This window comes from Ovis canadensis, chromosome 12, assembly GCF_042477335.2.
Source record: "Ovis canadensis isolate MfBH-ARS-UI-01 breed Bighorn chromosome 12, ARS-UI_OviCan_v2, whole genome shotgun sequence".
Lineage (NCBI taxonomy): Eukaryota > Metazoa > Chordata > Mammalia > Artiodactyla > Bovidae > Ovis > Ovis canadensis.
The window spans coordinates 12,180,670-12,198,623 of record NC_091256.1 but is presented as its reverse complement, the minus strand read 5'-3'; positions in this window follow the sequence as shown (position 1 = coordinate 12,198,623).

Sequence of the window (17,954 nt, the reverse complement as noted above, 5' to 3'; positions counted from 1 at the left end):
CTCCAAGGGAGGTGGCTCAGGCTCCCACCTCTCCACGGCCCTGCCTGAAGACTCTGCTGGGAAGTCGTCGTGTGGCCTGGGGCAGTTTTGGCTCAGACTGGCTCGTGGTCGTCAGGCCCACTAGGGCTGGGTCTGGGGCAGACCCTCAACCCTCACCAACTGAGACTCCCAGCCTAGGGTGGCTGGGGGGTCTGGGCAAATGCACGACAGGGAAGAGCTGTGGGAGATCTGTGGTTGCTTATCCCACCGCCCAGCCTGGGGGGTCTGGGTCACCTGGGGTGAGTGGCTCCTGGTGGGTAGAGGCAGCATGTTACTCATCATGGTATAAGCCGCAGCACCTACCTGGGGCTTGGCACACCCTCGGTGGTCAGTAGAAGTCTGTTTCATCACATTTAAGAGGGTTGAACAAGGAAATTCTCTGTCACTCTCTTTTAAAAAATGTTTGAAAAGCTAATACTGTCTCTTGATTCAAATTCCAAATGGTACAAAAGATTGTACCAGGGAAAAGTCTTCTGCCCTCTGTGTCTCTCCATCATCCAGTTTCCTTCAGGGCACAATTGGCATACCAGTTTCTTGTGTCTTGCCAGGTTTATTTAATGCACATGTAAGCACTAAGTACAAGCAACTACGCACTTTTATTTTTGCTCTGTAGGATAGCTCGATGACCACTCATACTGGTACCTAAGGCTCTCCCTCACTCTCGGCCCCATAGTTATCTGAGCGGCCCCTCCTGATGGACATTTGGGCTTGTTGCCCTCTCCCGACCCAGTTTTAAGGTAATGGACTCGGAGTCTCGCACACCTGGGCCCAGCTGTGGTTCTGCCTCCTTTCCATGCTGGCTGAGTGGCCTGAGGCTACTCATCGGCCCTTTCCGAGCCTCAGTTTTCTCGTCTGCACGTGGCAGGTATCATTTGCCGTCTATTGACTGGATAGGTCAATTATTCTATAGTTTAAACTTTCTTCTAAAAGTTAACTTCCTTTCTGAATCTGAGTACTCCTATCACTGGTACAGTGGAAAACTCCATCTCAGCTCTTGGTTGTCCCTCCCCCGGGGCTGTCCAGTCAGTAGGCAGTTAGCGTTTCCCCTCCAGGGCTGCAGGATACTCCCTTTGTCCTGGAAGGCCCCTCTAGCCCAGCAGACCTCTGACACTTTCTAAGGCTGTGTGCCCAGAACAGAAACCTTCCACAGAGCGGTCGTTTCCTTTCTGGAGACACGGTGGCTCCTGGCTCATTGCCCGGGGCTCAGGCCCTGCAGACCCCACATTCTCCCCTGGCTTGGGGCCAACCAGGGCTCTTCCTGCTCAGAGAAGAAGCTTCCTAGGCCTCCTTATTTCTGGCCATGACACTGTATGTATGTTCAGAAACTCCCCAGGGCTCCGCCTTGTAGAAAATGAAACCAAGGAACTCATAGGCTCTTTCCCCTCCCTGCCTCCCCTAGAACAGACCTGACCTTCACCTGTCAACCAAAGGGAAGGGGAAAGACGGGGAGGGGAGGAGTGAGCCACGTCTGCAGACAGCCAGGGAGCACAGTTGTGCTAGACGGCCCTGAAAGTCCTTTCCGCTCGCTGTCCGTGATCCTGTCTAGAGGATCTGTGGGCCAGCTGAGCAGTGTTGCTGCAGCATCAGCTGTGTGAACAGACAGTACTGGCCAGAGGCTGCTCAGTCAGTGTCACCTCCAGAGTTCCTCAGGGCCTCAGGAAGCCAGGTTCAGGGGAGTGGTAACGGCATTCTGCCTTTCAAGAAGAGGTTCTCGAAGGTTCTGGGATGCCTACCTTCCAACTACATCATCCTGGAATTCCAGTCTCAGTTCAGTTCAGTTTAGTTGCTCAGTCGTGTCCGACTCTTTGTGACCCCATGGACTGCAGCACGCCAGGCCTCCCTGTCCATCACCAACTCCCGGAGTTCACTCAGACTCACGTCCATTGAGTCGGTGATGCCATCCAATCATCCTCTGTTGTCCTCTTCTCCTCCCACCTTCAATCTTTCCCAGCATCAGGGTCTTTTCTAAGGAGTCAGTTCTTTACATCAGGTAGCCAAAGTATTGGAGTTTCAGCTTCAGCATCAGTCCTTCCAGTGGATATTCAGGACTGATTTCCTTTGGATGGACTGGTTGGATCTTCCCCAACACCACAGTTCAAAAGCATCAATTCTTTGGCGCTCAGTTTTCCTTATAGTCCAACTCTCACATCCATACATGACCACTGGAAAAACCATAGCCTTAACTGTATGGACCTTTGTTGACAAAGTGTCTCTGCTTTTTAATATGCTATCTAGGTTGGTCATAACTTTTCTTCCAAGGAGCAAGCATCTTTTAATTTCATGGTTGCAATCACCATCTGCAGTGATTTTGGAGCTCCCCCAAATAAAATCTGCCACTGTTTCCACTGTTTCTCCATCTATGTGCCATGAAGTGATGGGACCAGATGCTATGATCTTAGTTTTCTGAATGTTGAGCTTTAAGCCAACTTTTTCACTCTCCTCTTTCACTTTCATCAAGAAACTCTTTACTTTTTCTTCACTTACTGCCATAAGGGTAGTGTCATCCGCATATCTGAGGTTATTGATATTTCTCCCGGCAATCTTGATTCCAGCCTGTGCTTCATCCAGCCCAGTGTTTCTTATGATGTACTATGCATATAAGTTAAACAAGCAGGGTGACAATATACAGCCTTGATGTACTCCTTTCCCAATTTGGAACCACTCTGTTGTTCCATGTCCAGTTCTAACTGTTGCTTCCTGACCTGCATACAGATTTCTCAGGAGGCAGGTGAGGTGGTCTGATATTCCCATCTCTTTCAGAATTTTCCACAGTTTTCTGTGATCCACACAGTCAAAGGCTTTGGCATAGTCAATAAAGCAGAAATAGATGTTTTTCTGGAATTCTCTTGCTTTTTTGATGATCCAGCAAATGTTGGCAATTTGATCTCTCATTCCTCTGCCTTTTCTAAAACCAGCTTGAATATCTGGAAGTTCATGGTTCACGTACTGTTGAATCCTGGCTTGGAGAATTTTGAGCATTTCTTTACTAGCGTGTGAGATGAGTGCAATAGTGTGGTAGTTTAAACATTTTTTGGCATTGCCTTTCTTAGAGATTGGAATGAAAACTGACTTTTCCAGTCCTGTGGCCACTGCTGAGTTTTCTAAATGTGCTGGCATATTGAGTGCAGCACTTTCACAGCATCATCTTTCAGGACCTGAAATAGCTCCATTGGAATTCCATCACCTCCATTAGCTTTGTTCGTAGTGATGCTTCCTAAGGCCCACTTGACTTCACATTCCAGGATGTCTGGCTCTAGGTGAGTGATCACACCATTGTGATTATCTGGGTCGTGAAGATCTTTTTTGTACAGTTCTTCTGTATATTCTTGCCACCTCTTCTTAATATCTTCTGCTTCTGTTAGGTCCAGACCATTTCTGTCCTTTATTGAGCCCATCTTTGTATGAAACATTCCATTGGTATGTCTAATTTTCTTGAAGAGATCGCTAGTCTTTCCCATGCTATTGTTTTCCTCTATTTCTTTGCACTGATCACTGAGAAATGCTTTCTTATCTCTCCTTGCTGTTCTTTAGAACTCTGCATTTGAATGGGTATATCTTTCCTTTACTCCTTTGCTTCTCTTCTTTTCACAGCTATTTGTAAGGCCTCCCCAGACAGCCGTTTTCCTTTTTTGCATTTCTTCTTCTTGGGGGTGGTCTTGCTCCCTGTCTCCTGTACAACGTCACAACCTCCGTCCATAGTTCGTCAGGCACTCTGTCTATCAGATCTAGGCCCTTAAATCTATTTGTCACAGTTACACAGTAACTGTAGTTATACTATTACAGTATAACTAGTATAACTAGTATAACTAGTATAACTAGTATAGTATAATAGCAGTTATACCATTGCAGTGTTAACAGTAATAGTACTAGCGAAAGCTCACTGAGGCGATTATATGCCAGCCTTCTTCCCAGCCTTCTACTTGGACAACTCTTCAGTCCTCGCCCCGCTCCATGATGCGGGACTGCTGAAATCCCGTCTAACAGGTGAGTAACGGAGGCATAGATAGTTCATGCGCCCAAGGTCACACGGCTGTAAAGGCAGAGGTAAGATCGGGATCTTGTTTGTTCTGCTTCCAGCATCCTTGTTCATGTTTATCTACGCTGTTGTGATGAATACAATGGAGATTCTTTAAAATGCTCTCTAAATCCATGTAGCTGATGTTCTTAGGTAATTTCAATAAATGCAAGTTTAACTATCATCACTTTTTTTTTTTGATGCTGAAAAGAAGTGCTCAAACTTGAAACCGTTGATAACCACGGGTTTAGGCCCCAGTTTCTCATTCCTAAAATACAGAGTAACGCTCAGCTCCTCTCTTTCTCTCCCCTCATTGTGAGAGTGTATGGACTCAAGTTCTGTCAGTTCCATTTCCTTAGTGGCTTTTGTAGCTTGCCCCTCACCTGCCACGGCCCTGCACCCCCATCGGAACCTCTGATTGGGTCTTCCTGCCTCGCCCCTCCACCTGGATCTTCCTAAGGCACAGATCTGACCAGGTCACCTTTTCGTGGCTAACCCCAAGACTCTGGTTCTTAGCCCATGGTGCAGGTCAGATTCTCCAGAGAGTTCTTAAAAATGCCTGAGGCCCCCCTCCATTAGACACGCTGATTTAAGTAGATCTGTATTGTTAAAGGCTGCTGCCACCAGAGATTTGGACCCAGGCCCTCGGTGGAGCTCTGACTCCTCCTCACCTCTGCAGCCCCGTTGCTCAAGCTCTCGACCCCAGTCACTTGCCTGTCTCACGGCACCCAGCACCCTGCAGGCGTCTCCACACCTTCGCTCTCTGCCCCCTTGAGCCACAGCTGCTGCTCCTCTAGGACGCTCTCCTGACAGCGCTTTCCTCCCCACCCCGTGGGAAGCCACGAGCACTCTGTCCTCGTGTTCCAGCGACCCCCTGGCATGTGTCCAGCCTGGAACCTGTGCCACTTCCTTGCCCTCTGCCTGCTCTGCCAGCCCCCCACCTCCTGTATGATGCTCTCCCTGAGGCTTGTGTTGGATCTGATTCTGACTTGAAGCACTGAGACCTGGCACCCTTTTGGCGCACAGTAGGTGTCAGTTCCCTGAACCCCGGCCTCAGTGTAATCTGGCAGCCGGCCAGAAGAACTAGAATACTTTCTCCTCTTCTGTGTTTGCCGAAGCCATGCAGAACCCCCCTGGGTGTGTTTTTCAGCAGCCCTCTCACTTTCTAATCTATTTTCCATGACCCATAAATGTGTTATTTTCCCAAACACAAACTTAATCATGTAATCCCTTTGCTTAAAATTCTGTAGAGTCTCAGCTGTTTACAGAACAAAGTTCAAATGCCGTAGCATGACACTTGAGGCCCTGCAGTTTGACCTGGCTTTGTGGCCATTGTGATTTCCTTCCATAATTCCTACAGAACTTGAGAGCCAGATTCATGAGGTCACGTATTCCCGGGTTTTCATGTCTCTAAGCTTTTGCCCAGTCTGTGTTCAAATGTCCTTCTTTGCTTATTCTCCATTTGGGGCACTCCTATTCACCCTGCAAGGCCCAAAGCAAATGTCACCTCCTGTATGATGCTCTCCCTGATTGCCACAGGCAGAGTGAACTTGCTCGTGCCTGCACTTCCCTGGGCCACAGCTCTATCACTGCACTTATCGCACAGTACTGTTACTGCTCCTTTCCCAGTCTGCCTCTTTTGGGTGATTGGAGGGTCTCCAAGGCAGGAATTCAGCTCCTGACGAAGGACCTTGAAAGAGGAGTAATAATGGCCAGAACAGCTAACCCTCTCAGGAGCTCACTGTGTGCCTTGCATGTACTTTATAGTGCATCAACTCATTTAATCCTCAAAACCACAGGGGTAGGTACTACTGTTATTATCCTAATTTTACAGAGCAGCTCAGACAGTAAAGAATCTGCCTGCAATGTGGGAGACCCAGGCTCGATGCCTGGGTAAGGAAGATTCTCCAGAGAAGGAAATGGCAATCCATTTCTGTATTCTTGCCTGAGAAATCCCACGGACAGAGGAGCCTGGTGCGCTACAGTCCATAGAGTCACCAAGAGCGGGGTATGACTGAGTGACTAACACTCTCACTCTTCATACAGTTTCTGAGAGTCAGAGTTGGGATTTGAGCCCAGGCGACCTGGCTCCGGTGCCCGCGCCATCTAGACCATACTGATAAGGCTTGCTGACTGAATGAATGGTAATCCGCAGTGAGTTTTGAGTGTGCATGTGTGTGTGTGTGTGTGTGTGTGTGTGGCAGGGCGGCATCAGTTAATAAAACGGGATGTGACTCGACTCCTACCCACTCTACCCCTGGTGTGAGGCTGGGTTGGAAGCCTGGTCTCCTGAGACCTGGTCTGTGCCTTTCACTGAGTAGAGCTGTTACCTCTCTTCCAGCAGGTGATGCAATGATCACCTACTCCTCTCTACACGCACTAGCTTCAGCCTTCTTTCTTTTTACTTTTCTTACATTCTGCTCTGCTTGCCCAGTCTGGAAAAATCACTGGTTGGCCTGCAGCTTAGGGAAAGGTGCCCCTTCTCCCTCTCGCCTCCTGGGCCCCCTCTCCCAGCCTCTGGAGCACAGCCCTGGCCTCGCTCTCCAAAGCCCTGGCCTCGCCAGATCACAGGCCTCAGGGGCTGAGCTGTGTGGCTGCCCACTGAGCTCTCTCCTGATTCTGGTGCCGCCAGAGGGGAAAGACCCAGCCAGAGGCAAAGACAAGCTGTTGTTCTCAGTTCCAGAGCTCTCCTTTCTCAGCCCGCAGCGTTCAGAAGTGCTACCAAGTGTGCCGTGGGATGTCGCAGCGCTGGGTAGTGGGGCTCCTGCCGCCTCAGGGGCTGGTGACACGGCCGGCAGGCTGAAGCAGAGGGAGCGAGCACCTTTGCAGCTGCCTGGGGCCTCGGCTTGCTTCTCCAGAGCGGAGCCACCAGGCTGCGTAGAGCCTGTGCCAGAGCTCCCCACCCGCGGGGGCAGCGGCCTGCCCGCGGTTTGTTCTTGGATCTCCTTCCTCTGTCCTTCATATGGCGTGGTTCTGATGGTCTAACTGGAAGGTTGGGTTGTCCCCCAGACAGGGGGTGTCTGCCCATCAGATCGGCATTTCCCAGTAGCAGTGTGAGAAGGGATTCTCCCAGTCGATGGTGTAGGGAAGAGGAGCCTTGACTGGCTTCATCCTTGTTCTCCCAGTCAGCGCCCAGGGAGGGTAGCTGGAGCCTGTCGGGCCGATTTGAAGTGTTCCGTGGACTCTCAGTCTAAAACCAGCGACACACACAGACAGGACGACTGGGGTACCAATGCGCATAGCGACTGTCTGAGCCCAGAGACTCACAGTAAAGGATAAATACTTTCTGTGGCTGTAGCTCTTGAAACAGCATTGTGGAGGAATTCAGAACTTTGTTATGAAGTGTCCTTGCCAAGAGACACTGTGTTTCCTTTGTAGTGTTTACACTGGCCTGGGCGGCCATCAACAGGATTTAGCCAAGGTGGCTCTGGGCTGAGGGTTGCAAATCGGGAAGAGATTTACTGGGCACAAATGATACCCCTTTGATCCAGTTGCCTCCTGGCAGTAAGCTGATGGGGCCACTCTGGCCGGGTCTTAGAAGACCACCGTGGATACTCTTTCACGGAGGCACGCTGGGGGTGGTACTAAGGGCTCCACGGCAAGACCCCAGAGACTCCACACCATGGCTTCCTGATGGTGCTTCCCCTGTGTGGCCCTGGAAGCCACCCCTCCTGGCTCCTGGGACCTCAGGGCCTGCTGTCCTGCCCCGTAAGGCTGTCCTGAGGACAGAGCAGGGCTTTCAGGCTGGAAACAGTGATGTTAGCGGTGGAGCATTCCATCTTGGCCCACCCCAGGTGTGGGGAATTTTTAGGCCTGGTTGAGCCAAGCCACAAAATGAAGGCAAAAAGGCAAAACATGTTTTGGAAGGTGGCTGGCAGCTCCTACTGTCTGCTCCATGAGCCAGGGCTTGGTGAGAGGCTGTGGAGTTAGCGAAGTGGTATGGGCAGCTGGGGGGAGATGGTCTGGGGTCGTGGTGGCTCTGCCGTCACTGGATACCCCCAGACATGAGGACTCTCGCCCACCTTATCTTCATCCCCTCAGTCTCCATTAGCCTAGCACTGTAAGTTTCAGTGACCTGGTGAGGAAGATCTTCTTTCAGTCTACCTTGCCTCTCTCGGGCTTGAATTCAGCCTCCCTTTTTGTATTCAGACAGACAGGTTTCCACCCACCTGAGCTGGAACTTAGATCTGAAGAGAGCCTTGGGTTCTGGAGATAGGTGCTGGGTAAACAGTGGTGTCATTAGTACTATTATGTCATGAACATGGCTTGTCTGTCTGCTGCTTCTGAATATAGTAGCTCTCTGGGCAGGCCGCCACCTCCCTGCTGTTTGTTCTGGGGAGAAGAGGAAAGAGGGGAGAAGGCGGCGTAGGGAGGAGGGGGCGGAGGAGGAAGGCAGGGCTCCCGGGGTTGGGGGGGCAGCTAGCCCCACCCTTAGCCTGCCGTTGGATGTTCCCCCGAAAAAGGCTGTGTCACCCATCAGACCGGCCTTTATGAACCTGACTTATGATGGTCGCCTCCCGTGGAGACGCAGGAGTGATACGGGCCATCTGGTCCGTGGAGCCAGCGCAGAGGTTTTGCTGTCGGGAGGCCCTTTCCCTCCCTCCCTTCTCTAGGGTGCCTCCCTTTCCCCCACCCAGCTGTCCCCTCGCCCTCTCTCCTTCAGATGGCTCACTATTCTCCATCCTGCTTCTCCCTCTCTCCTCCAGCCTTGGGCCCCTCCTGTGGCTGAGTTCAGGGAGGGGATATGAAATTCATTAGCCTCCACATTGCTGCGGGATGAAGTCACCCTGGCCTCTCCCCTCCAGCAGCATTCTCCCCTCCACCAAGGCCTCCCAGAGCCTTGGCGCCCTGCAGCTCTGCCAGGATTCTCCTGACCCTTCAGTGCGGGCCAGGCAGCCTTGACTCCACAGGTCCCTGTGACCCGGAGCTGGTCCCTCCCCAACCCAGGCCCGCGCTAGGGGTGGAGGTGGCTCCGGCTGCTCTCTCTACAGCCTCTCTCTGGCAAGCTTCACCCCGCCCTCTGGCCCCCCTTCCGCCCTCTCTGCCCAGCACTGGGCCCTTTCTCCTGCTCCCCACCCCAGTCCATCTCTGGGGCCCTTGCTGCCTTCCTCGCAGGGTTCCTGTGCCTGTCCTGTCATCTTTCTCCACTTCCTGGACTCTTTCTCCTCCCTTTCACCCTTGTCTGATGCCTGCTTCTCTTGTGCATGCATGCTAAGTCTGACTTCTTGCAACCCTGTGGTCTGCAGCTTGCCTTACAAAGGTCTCAGGAATGCCCGCAGAGGGATTAAGTTGCTCCAGCTTCCCCTTGAGATGAAAAGCTCTATGAAGGTTTACAGTGTTAGCCAGCAACATGCCCAGGCCTGGCATTCATCCTGTGCATGCTTATTGAACACCTACTATGTGGCTGGCACTGTGCTGGGCTCAGAGGACACAACTGTGAAGAAAACAGACTTTGTCCCTGCCCTCTTGGAGGGCTCAGTCTAGTGAGAGACACAGAAAATAAACAACCTTAAAAAAAAATTAGATTGTGTAACCCAAATATATATAATTTTTATTTGTCAATCATGCCTCAATAAAGCTGGGAAAAAATGAACACACACATAGATAAATCTAAGTATATCAAAATTGGGGGTGGTGCTATGAAGCGGTGGTGGGGGGGGGGCTGGTGATACACATAGGCCCTTGATACATATTTATGTTGTTGCTCCACTGTTTAGTCATGTCTGGCTCTTTGTGACCCCGTGGACTGCAGCGTGCCAGGCTTTCCTTCCTTCACTATTTCCCGGAGTTTGCTCAAACTCATGTCCATTGAACCAATGATGCCATCCAACCATCTCATCCTCTGTCATCCCCTTCTCCTCCTGCCCCCCAGTCTTTCTAAGCATCAGGGTCTTTTTCAGTGAATCAGATCTTCTCATCACTTTGCCAAAGTATTGGAGCTTCAGCTTCAGCATCACTCTTCCTTATTACTATTCAGGGTTGATATCCTTTAGGATTGACTGGTTTGATCTTGCAGTCCAAGGGACTCTCAAGAGTCTTCTCCAACACCTCAATCAATTCTTCAGCACTCAGTCTTCTTTACGGTGCTTTCACATCTGTAGTACATGACTACTGGAAAAAACATAGCTTTGACTAGACGGATCTTTGTCAGCAAAGTGATTTCTCTACTTTTTAATACGCTGTCTAGGTTAGTCATAGCTTTTCTTCCAAGGAGCAAGTGTCTTTTAATTTCTTGGATGCAGTCATCCACAGTGATTTTGGAGACCAAGAAAATAAAGTCTGTCACTGTTTCCATTTTCCCCCCATCTATTTGTCATAAAGTGATGGGGCTGGATGCCATGATCTTAGTTTTTTGAGTGTTAAGTTTTAAGCCAGCTTTTTCACTCTCCTCTTTCACCTTCATCAAGAGGCTCTTTAGTTTCTCTTCACTTTCTGCCATAAGGGTGGTGTCATCTGCATATCTGAGGTTATTGATATTTCTCCCAGCAATCTTGATTCTAACGTGTGCTTCATCCAGCCTGGCATTTCACATGATGTACTCTGTTAAATAAGAAGGGTGATGGTATACAGCCTTGATGTACTCCTTTCCTAATTTGGAACAAGTTCATTGCTCCATACCAGGTTCTAACTGTTGCTTCTTGACCTGCATACAGATTTCTCAGGAGGCAGGTAAGGTGGTCTGTTATTCCCACCTCTTGAAGAATTTTCCAGTTTGTTGTGATCCACACAGTCAAAGGTTTCAGTATAGTCAATGAAGCAGAAGTAGATGTTTTTATGGAATTCGCTTGCTTTTTCTATGATCCAACGAATGTTGGCAATTTGATCTCTGGTTTCTTTGCCTTTTCTAAGTCCAGTTTGTATATCTGGAAGTTTGTATATCTTGGTTCACATACTGTTGAGACTTAGCTTGAAGGATTTTGAGCACTACCTTACTACCATGCGAAATGAGTGCAACTGTGCCGTGGTAGTTTGAGCATTCTTAGGCATTGCTCTTCTTTAGGATTGGAATGAAAACTGACCTTTTCCAGTCCTGTGGCCACTGCTGGGTTTTCCAAATTTGCTGGCATATTGAGTGTAGCATCATCTTTTAGGATTTGAAATAGCTCAGCAGGAATTCTGTCACCTCAGCTAGCTTTGTTCGTAGTGATGGTTCCCAAGGCCCACTTGACTTTGTACTCCCAGATGTCTGGCTCTATGTGAGTGATCACACCATCGTGGTTATCCAGTCATTAAGACATTTTTTTGTACAGTTCTTCTATGTATACTTGCCACTTCTTCTTAATCTCTTCTGCCTCTGTTAGGTCCTCACTGTTTCTGTCCTTTATTGTGCCCATCTTTACATGAAATGTTCCCTTGATATCTCTAACTTTCTTGAAGAGATCTTTAGTTTTTCCCAGTCTATTGTTGTCCTTTATTTCTTTGCATTGTTCACTTAAGAAAGCTTTCTTATCTCTCCTTGCTATCTTTGGAACTCTGCATTAGGATGGGTATATCATACCTTTTCTCCTTTTCCTTTAGCTGACTCTTGGAGGGCACAAATAAAGGTTGGTGTACACAAGGACCCAGGAGAAAGGAGCAGTGACCCCACAAAAGATTGAGCCAGACTTGGCTATGAGTGTTTGGGAGTCTCCGGCGGAGGCATGGGTTGATAGTGGCCTGCTGCCGGGTCAGGGTCATCAGCAGCAGCAGTCCTCGGAGGCACAGTGTGCTGGAATAAGTACTTATGGAGAATATCTCCATTACCCCTACCGCAAAGTACAGGGAGGAAACACATCCCCACTCATGAGCAGAAAATTGGATTAAAGATTTACTGGGCATGGCCCTGCCCACCAGAGCAAGACCTAGTGTGCAAGGAAGCTTGCGCAAGCCTCTTATCCTCATCCATCAGAGAGCAGACAGAATGAAAACCACAATCACAGAATACTAACCAAAATAATCACATAGATCACAACTTTGTGTAACTTGATGAAACTATGAGCCATGCCATGTAGGGCCACCCACGACAGATGGGTCATGGTGGAGAGTTGTGACAAAATGCGGTCCACTGGAGAAGGGAATGGCAAACCACTTCAGCATTCTTGCCTTGAGAACCCCATGAACAGTGTGAATAGGCAAAGAAAATATGACACTGAAAGAGGAACCCCACAGGTCAGTAGGTGTCCAATATGCTAATGGGGAAGAGTGGAGAAAGCTGCAGAAGGAATAGAGAAGTTGAGTCAAAGAGGAAACAACGCCTGGTTTTGGACATGTCTGGTGGTGAAAGTAAAGTCTGATGCTGTAAAGAGCTATATTGCATAGGAACCTGGAATGTTAGGTCCAGGAATCAAGGTAAATTGAACATGGTCCAACAGGAGACGGCAAGAGTGAACACAGACATTTTAGGAATCAGTGAACTAAAATGCACTGAATGGGTGAATTTAATTCATGATGATTATATCTACACTGTGGGCAAGAATCCCTTAGAAAAAATGCAGTAACCCTCATAGTCAACAAAAGAGTCAGAAATGCAGTACTTGGGTGCGATCTCAAAAATGACAGAATGATCTCAATTCATTTTCAAGGCAAACATTTCAACAACCTAGTAATCCAAGTCTATACCTCAACCACTGATGCTGAAGAAGCTGAAACTGAATGGTTCTATGAAGACCTACAAGACCTTCTAGAACTAACACCAAAAAAAAAAAAAAGAAAGATGTCCTTTTCATCACTGGGGACTGGAATGCTAAAGTAGGAAGCCTTTGCTGAAGCAGAGCAAAGGCTAACAGAGATTTGCCAAGAGAACACATCGGCCACAGCAAGCACCATTTCCTAACCACACAAGAGACCATGGGCATCACCTGACGGTCAATACCGAAATCAGATCGATTATATTATTTGCAGCTGAAGATGGAGAAGCTCTATACAGTCAGAAAAAACAAGACCACGAGTTGACTGCAGCTCAGATCATGAACCCCTCATTGCAAAATTCAGCCTTAAATTGAAGAAAGTAGGGAAAACCACTAGACCATTCAGGTATGACCTAAACCAAAACCCTTATGATTATACGGTGGAAGTGACAAATAGATTCAAGGGATTAGATCTAATAGAGTGCCTGAAGAGCTATGGATGGAGGTTTGTAACATTGTACAGGGAGTGGCAACCAAAACCATCCCTAAGAAAAAGAAATGCAGCAATGCAAAATTGTTGTTTGTGGAGGCCTTACAAATGCATATTTATGTAATGTATAAATGATGCTTTAATCCCAATTATTTTTTCCTTTTGTTCCTAATTGCTCCCAAGATTGAAGGCTGATCTGATGTGTGTGTGTGTGTGTGTGTGTGTGTGTGTGTTCAGTTGTGTCCAGCTCCTTGTGACCCCATGGTCTGTAGTCCACCAGGCTCCTTTGTCTATGGAATTTTCTAGGCAAGCATACTGGAGTGGGTTGCTATTCCCTTCTCCAGGGAATCTTTCCCACCACAGATTGAACCTGCATCTCCTGGTTGGCAGGCAGATTCTTTACCACCTGTGCCACCATGGTCTCAGTTCAGTTCAGTCACTCAGTCGTGTCTGACTCTTTGTGACCCCATGGACTTCCCTGTCCATCACCAATGCCCGGAGCTTGCTCAGACTCACATGAGTCCATTGAGTTGATGATGCCAGCCAACCGTCTCATCCTCTGTTATCCCCTTCTCCTCCTGCCTTCAATCTTCCCCAGCATCAGGATCTTTTCTAATGATCAGTTCTTTGCATCAGGTGGCCAAAGTATTGGAGTTTCAGCATAAGTCCTTCCAAAGAATATTCAGGGCTGATTTTCTTAGGATTGACTGGTTGCATCTCCTTGCAGTTCAAGGGATTCTCAAGAGTCTTCTCTAACACCACAGTTCAAAAGCATCAGTTCTTTGGCACTCAGCCTTCTTTACGGTGCAACTCTCACATCTGTATATGACTGCTGGAAAAAGCATAGCTTTGACTAGACAGACCTTTGTCAGCAAAATAATATCTGCTTTTTAATATGCTGTCTAGGTTGCTCATAGCTTTTCCTCCAAGGAGCAAGAGTCTTTTAATTTCATGGCTGCAGTCACCACCTATAGTGATTTTGGAGAAGAAAGTAAAGTCTGTTGCTGTTTCCACTGTTTCCCATCAATTTGTCATGAATCGATGGGGCTGGATGTCATGATCTTAGTTTTTTTCAATGTTGAGCTTTTTCACTCTGCTCTTTCACCTTCATCAAGGGCTCTTTAGTTCCTCTTCACTCTCTGCCATAAGGGTGGTGTCATCTGCATATCTGAGGTTATTGGTATTTCTCTCGGCAATCTTGATTCTAGTTTGTGTTTCATCCAGCCCGGCATTTCACATGATGTACTCTACATGGAAGTTAAATAAGGAGGGTGACAGTATACAGCTTTGATGTATGCATTTCCCAATTTGGGACCAGTCCGTTTCATGTCCGATTCTAACTGTTGCTTCTTGACCTGATACAGATTTCTCAGAAGGCAGGTAGAGTGGTCTGGTATTCCCTTCTCTTTAAGAATTTTCCACAGTTTTTTGTGGTCCACAACAACAACTAAGCAACTATGCCACCTAAAACATTTCATGGAGAAGGAGCCTGGTCGGCTACAGCCCGTGGATCACCGAGGGCTGGACACGCCTGAGCACACACACGTCTGTCCTAAGTTAATCTTGTTCCCCTTGTTTCAGTCTTTTCATCATCATTATCATTATCATAATTTTCACACATGTAATGGCTACTGTGTGCCAAGCAATATGTTAAGAACCTTAATATATTGCTTCATTTTCATTTTTATCCCCTTTAACTTTAAAAGTAAAGAAACTGAGATTCAGGTTAACAACCTGTCAAAGCCACACGGTAGCACCCATATTGAAGATCTGTATCTCATACTTCTTCATTGCCCCCTGGCAGGGATACCCAAGATCCCACAGAAGGAGATGGGGAACCAGACTGGTGGGAGCAGCGTAGCTCTGCCTCTGGGCCCTTGCCTGATCCAGCAAGAGCGGAGCTGGCGCCTTCCTGCCCCTTGCGGTGCTCCGGCCTTGATGCTCTCACATACTGCTCTGCCCTGCAGCCTTGGGAGCCACCGTCCCCTTACCCAGATCATCGCACTAGCCTTTTAGAAGCTCCTTCTGCTTCCTTCCTTGCTTCTCTTCAGTTGATCCTCAACATGGAAGCAGTAATGACCTTGTCACTCCAAAGGCTTCCCGTCTACCTCCAAGTGCGGTCAGAAGCCCCGGTCCTTTGGCCTTCTCTCCCTCACTCTCCTGTCTCTCATCGCTAATACCACTCTTCACCCTTCTCCTGGGCCCCCTTGCTCCCTTCCTGTTTCTCAACCACTCCAGAATCCTCCAGAACCCTCCAGAATCCTCCAGAATCCAAGGGGGCCTCAGGGCTTTTGTACTTGCTATTTTCTCTTTCTCTTTGTTCTCCCTGCAAATACCTGTGTGACTCCTTCCCTCCCTGACTTCAAGTCTTTATCACATTTTACCTTCTCAGTCGCTATCTCTGGCTACCCTGTCTGAAATCAGAAAGCCTGCATAAAACTTAAGTCCTCTTTCTGCCTTCTTTTTCTCCTTAAAATTTTTTCAAATTTATCTTTATCATATGTCTGCCAATTAGAATATGAATTCCATGAGTTTGATGTTTTTTCTGTTTTTTTGTCAATCAAGCAAGATACATCCTGTATCCCTAAAACTAAGTCTGATCTACAGGCATCCAGTAAATAATTACTCAGTCATTGGTTTGTGTTGACTTACATGTGTATCACCTACGTGGGTCATTTGAGCATTTTAATTCAGTTGAGAAGGATGAGGCTTATAGTAGCCTTATTCGCATCTTAGAGGCAGTGTTCAGGCCCAAGTCTGCAAATTGGCAGCCTTAGACAAGTCCAGCCTAAGAAGGTGTTTTGTTTAGTCCGCTAGACATTTTAAACTAAATTAAATTAGCTACCAACATTCAGTTCAGTTCAGTTCAGTTGCTCAATCGTGTCCTACTCTTTGCGACCCCATGAATCCAGCACGCCAGGCCTCCCTGTCCATCACCATCTCCCGGAGTTCACTCAGACTCACGTCCATCGAGTCAGTGATGCCATCCAGCCATCTCATCCTCGGCCGGCCCCTTCTCCTCCTGCCCCCAATCCCTCCCAGCATCAGAGTCTTTTCCAACGAGTCAACTCTTCGCATGAGGTGGCCAAAGTACTGGAGTTTCAGCTTTAGCATCATTCCTTCCAAAGAAATCCCAGGGTTGATCTCCTTCAGAATGGACTGGCTGGATCTCCTTGCAGTCCAAGGGACTCTCAAGAGTCTTCTCCAACACCACAGTTCAAAAGGATCAATTCTTCGGCTCTCAGCCTTCTTCACAGTCCAACTCTCACGTCCATACATGACCACAGGAAAAACCATAGCCTTGACTAGACAGACCTTAGTAGAAAACGGGAAATTTCACATTTTAAAAATCCAGATTTCCAGCTTCTCTGGAAAAACCCAAAGACCCTGTAATCCTGAATCCAGGCTGCATTCCCACCTGGCAGAGATCAGAACGTGGGCAGAGCCTGCTCCCCAGTGTCGCCTGCTCACACACACATCTGGGACCTGCCTGGTCTCCTGGCTTAGATCTGTGTTGTGCAACAGTGAAGTCTGTAGCAAGACCCCCTAAATTGGAAATCAGAACTCTGAGTTCCAGTTCCTTATTTGTAAATGGAGATAACAGTAGCTAACTGAGAGGGTAGTTATGAGACCTAGAGAGGCAACATTTTCATGGAAGGGGCTGGGTGAGTTACAAAGCCCAGGACACTGTGACGGGATCACATTCATGCTATAGCTGATGAAGCTCCATCCAGGTCACATCTGTCTGAGAATCCCACCCGAATCTCCTGTGTGCCATCAGTCTCCTCTCAGGCAGCACCTGGCTCCTGTGCACAGCAAGCTCCTCAGCCTGCTCTCCATCAGCAGCTTGTTTAATGTACTGAGCCCGTCTCCTTCTGGCCCAGCTCCTTTATCACGCCAGCTCAGGGCAGAGACCTGTGGTTCAGGCCTCCTGCCTGACAGCCCCGCTGCATTGGGCCCGGGTAGCTGCGTCAAAGCCCGGCAGGTCGGCTCTAGGAGATGATCTTAGCACCCTGAGTAAACTGGGTCACAGGAGCCAGATGAGGGTGTGGCCCCTGCCCACCCACAGTGCCCACCAGCACAGTCAACTGGGCTCTGAGTGGTCCATGGGTGGCTCTCTGCCCAAGCCAGAAACGTAGGCGTGTGGCAAGGGGGACACCATCCCCTCAGCCTCTGGTAGATTTAGGGTGGGAAAGCAACCGCTATTGGGAGGCTTCCAGAATGTGTGGGGAGGCCGCAGGAATGCCAGGGGAGGGGGAGATGGAGGCGTGGTAAGGATGCTGGGTTTCAGGGGCTTTTTATGCCACATCTATGGAGCTCAGAGTCCTGGCTGTGAGTAGCCATGTGCTCGTGTATTAGCTGTGTTGTCTGAGGCAGGTCACAAAACTTCTCTGAGCCTGGTTTCCTCTTCTGTGAGGAGGAGACATTTTTACCTACTTTCTAGTGTTGTGAGAATCACATCAATTTAATTAATGAGACGATCACATCATGAACTCCTGCTCATTGGCAGACACTGTCCAAAATTCTTTATACTAGCTCTTTAATGCTCCTCACGTGGCTATTATTATGCCCATTTTACGGATGGGGAAACTGAGGTACAGCATGGTTAAGGAGCTTGCCCATGAATTTACAGTTAGCAAGTGGCAGAGCTGGAATTTAAATCCAAGAAGTCTTGGTCTAGAGTTTAGGACTCTTTTAACCTCTTGCTACGTTGCGTTTCTGGAAAACTGTCCTGGCATAATCCTAAAATCTATGTTAAAATGTAAGGGCAAATCCTTCACTCAGATAGCTGGATGTTATTTAG